This window comes from Mandrillus leucophaeus, unplaced genomic scaffold (genome assembly GCF_000951045.1).
Source record: "Mandrillus leucophaeus isolate KB7577 unplaced genomic scaffold, Mleu.le_1.0 Scaffold150, whole genome shotgun sequence".
In the NCBI taxonomy this organism is placed as follows: Eukaryota; Metazoa; Chordata; class Mammalia; order Primates; family Cercopithecidae; genus Mandrillus; species Mandrillus leucophaeus.
The window spans coordinates 3,287,435-3,291,008 of record NW_012101477.1 but is presented as its reverse complement, the minus strand read 5'-3'; the positions used below and the strand labels follow the sequence as shown (position 1 = coordinate 3,291,008).

Genomic DNA, 3,574 nt, shown 5'->3' with positions numbered 1-3,574 from the left:
CACCTGGTCAAACCTGTTCTGGAAAGGACAAGGAGAAGACTGGCACAGAACCAGGTGGTAAACGTTTCCTAAAAGTTGGCTGGTGTTAACAGTGGTTCACGGTCTCAGCAACACGAAAAGAGTTCGTCTAGAGAAGAACCACACATCAGGGACAGCTTAAGTCTCATCTTATGCACATATTGTTGAATTTGTGATCCTGACACAGTATACTGAAGGGGACTCTGAACCTAGGGCAGGTTCTGGTGTGGCACACCAGCGTGGCGGAGTCTGGCATACACAGTAAGGGCTATTTCGGGCAGGATGGCCCATCTGTCATCTGTGGGTCAGGGCTGATTACACATCTCACTCTTCTATCAGCCATGCCTACCTACACCTCTGGCTTTGGTCCTTGACATCACAATGACAATCCTGTGGGGAAATTCATCCTGGTGGCCCACGGACAAGACCGTCAAGGGGAACACCATGGGATGACCACTGGGCCAGTGGGAAATAGCTCTGACCACCCCCACACAGGCTGCCTCGCTCAAAAGTATTCCACTGACATGCAACAAGGTGACATGCAAAGCCCTGTCACCTTACAATTCTAAGTCTTTAGGCTGGAATGCAGTCCAGGCTGCAGCACAGGCTGGAATGCAGTAGCACAATCTCGGCTCACTGCAACCTCCACCTCCTGGCGCATGCCACCTGGCGTGTGTGTGTGTGTGTGTGCGTGTGTGTGTGTGTGTGTGTGTGTTATCGAGACAGGTTTTTGCCATGTTGCCCAGGCTGGTCTTCAACTCCTGGGCTCAAGCGATCCACCCACCTCAGTCTCACAAAATGCTAGGATTACAGGTGTGAGCCACCACGGCCAGCCACAATTGTCTTTTTCCAGCTCCTGTGTTTTGCTTTTTGTTAGGGACATAGTCTCACCCTGTAGCCTAGGCTGGAGTGCAGGGGCGTGATCTTGGCTCACTGCAACCTCCACCTCCTGTGTTCAAACGATTCTGGTGTGCCTCAGCCTCCTGAGTAGCTGGAATTATAGGCATGTGCCATCACAACCTACTAGTTTTTGTATTTTTTAGTAGAGATGGGGTTTCACTATGTTGGCCAAGCTGGTCTTGAACTCCTGGCCTCAAGGGATCCATCCACCTTGGCCTCCCAGAGTGTTGGGATTACAGGTGTGAGCCACCGTGCTCAGCCCATCTCCTGTTTTTCATTTGTTCCTTAACTGCTGAAAATCAACCATCTGCCAAGCACCAGGTAAGTCAAGAGACAGGACTCAGATACTGAGACAGGCGAAGTGGTTCGCACCTGTAATTCCAGCACTTTGGAAGACAGAGGGAAAATCACTTATAGCCAGTTCAGGACCAGCCTGGGAAACATAGCGAGACCCTGTCTGTCCCAGCTATTTGGGAGGCTGAGGTGGGAGGATCACTTGCGTACAGGAGTTCAAGCTATGATCACGCCACTGCACACTGCACCCCAGCCTGGACAACAGAGTGAGACCCTGTCACTAAACAAATACAATAAAATATTAAACAAAAGCTCAAGACACTGCCCTCAAGGTCAAAATAGAGAGGCAAAGACAATCAAGCCAGTAATTGCCACAGGGTGTGACTAGCAGAGCTGTAGCTGTGGTTCCACCACAATCCTAAGGCAGGGACACACCCTCATACACCTTGGTGAACGCCTTACAGACACCGGCACTGAGCCTTGCACAGGGAGCACTCAATAATCATCAGACACCAAGCGCCAGGAGGCATTTGACAGATGGTGAGAAGGAGGTGTGAGAAAGCTCCAGAGTTTGGAAGGGACAGGAGTGGACCCTCCAAACACGGGGAAGCGCTTTCAGCGATTTCTCTCCCTGCACTATCAATGACCAGGGCACAGGCAGCCCACGATCACTTTCGAATAGAGGTGCAAAAAAGGGCAGGTGAGCCCACGTTCGCGTGTTAGCTGCCACATCTCCAGAGGGGTGCTCACTCCCCAGGGAAGAGAAAGGTACCCAGGACCCTGACAGCCATCATCACTTCACAGGCAGATTCCATCTGTCCCCACCCAGAGTCCACAGGAAAACTGACTTCTGGTAAAAATGCCTCGGCTGTACACTCAGCCCACCAATTCTGAGTATCTACACGTGGACAGGCACTATGGGTTTAAAATCAAGAAAAACAGCCAAGGCCTCTGCCCTCGGAGAGCTTTTGCAGTTTCCCTACTTTACAGAAAGTCACCCTCAGGAGAATGAAGGATCTTAGCCAGGATGTGACCCCCAAGGCCAGCCCCTGTCTCCTAAATCACGCTTTGCTCTGCACCCGCTTTGCCAGACAGTTCTCAGAACTCAGAACTGGGTGAGCTCATTGACCGTCCCCTCTACTGGGTCCCACAGAAGGGTCCTTCCCCACGGTGCGCATAAGCAGCGGCACTCAGCCAGGGCATTCTCACTCCGCGGACAGTGGATGCCCCTCAGGGGGTGCAGATCAGAGAGCTGCAGGAGGGGGCGCTGGCTGCTGCCAAGCCCTCCGAGGAGCAGCACAGCCCACAAGGCCTAGGCAGGGAAAGCGCACGGGGAGGGGGCTTTAGGACAAGGCCCGGGGACAGAAGTCCACACTCTGCCCCACTGCGGTGCTGGGAGCGTCTTCCATTTAAACCACAGCTAACTGCTCTGTAAAACGAAGGTTCTAACACCTTTTAAAAGGTACTGAGGGGAAAACGAGTTAACGGTCCCAAGGACATGGCACAATGACTGACACTTTGTAGGCAAAAGACAAGCGGCTTTGGGGACTTCCAATGCCAGGAGTCGGGGGCGGGCACCTAAAGTCGCCGAGACCCGCAGAGTAGCTGCGCGGACAGGACGTCTGCACGTGGCCGGCTCAGCACAGCGGCGGCCGAGGGCGCGGCTCATCCGCCAGTGTCTTTCCCGAGGACACGCGAATCCCAGGGGGGATTCGCTCCAGGGGGCTCACTCCAGCAAAGGGGACGAGGCACTGCACCAGGGACCGGGCCTGACCTCTCTGGCCACCTTCCCTGGGGCCTCAGTTTTCCCCGATGGTGAGAGTGTCGCAGACCACGCGCCCTGCTGTGGACTCACCCGGCGCCCTGGCGTCGAGTGGCGACGGAGACCTGACAGACAGCGCGGGAAAAATCAAGATGTCTGCAGATTTCGAGCGATGGGGTGCGGTGGCTTGCGATGGTGTGTGATGGTGTGTGATGGCGTGCGATAGCGAGGGACGGCGAAAGACCGATGCCACACGACTAGCAAGCTACACTGGTTTCGCGCCGGCGGAAATACAGATGAGAGCGCGAACTGCGGCCTAGAGCGGAAGGAACCGACGCGAGCAGCCCTGCAGCGTCCTCTGGCGGAGCGGAGCTCAACTCCAGACTCTGGAGGACTTGGGATAAATTTCGAAAACAGCCTGAAAGTTTAGAAGTCATCTTCTCCCACTTGCTTTGCTTTTCCGTTTGTTCTGAAGATGTTCCTTGGTCACTGACTCTTATTAATCTGTAGGAATGGCCAATTTTCCATGATAGGAGCTGTTACTACGATGAGGGGACTGTGCTTAGTTTGAACTTCTTTCTGCAAGAGTTCAAAGGCGTC

General features: G+C 54.0%; 1 long non-coding RNA gene across 1 annotated transcript in view; it reads right to left on the bottom strand.

Moving 5' to 3' along the window:
* Positions 1–3,268, bottom strand: part of LOC105535783 — a 15,982-nt gene extending 12,714 nt beyond the window's left edge. The window contains exons 1-2 of the long non-coding RNA XR_001005500.1: positions 3,068–3,268; positions 2,403–2,524 (exon numbers count right to left, since the gene is read on the bottom strand). This is a non-coding gene — a long non-coding RNA (uncharacterized LOC105535783). The remainder of the gene's footprint in view (positions 1–2,402; positions 2,525–3,067) is intronic.
* Positions 3,269–3,574: the final 306 nt, after the last annotated feature.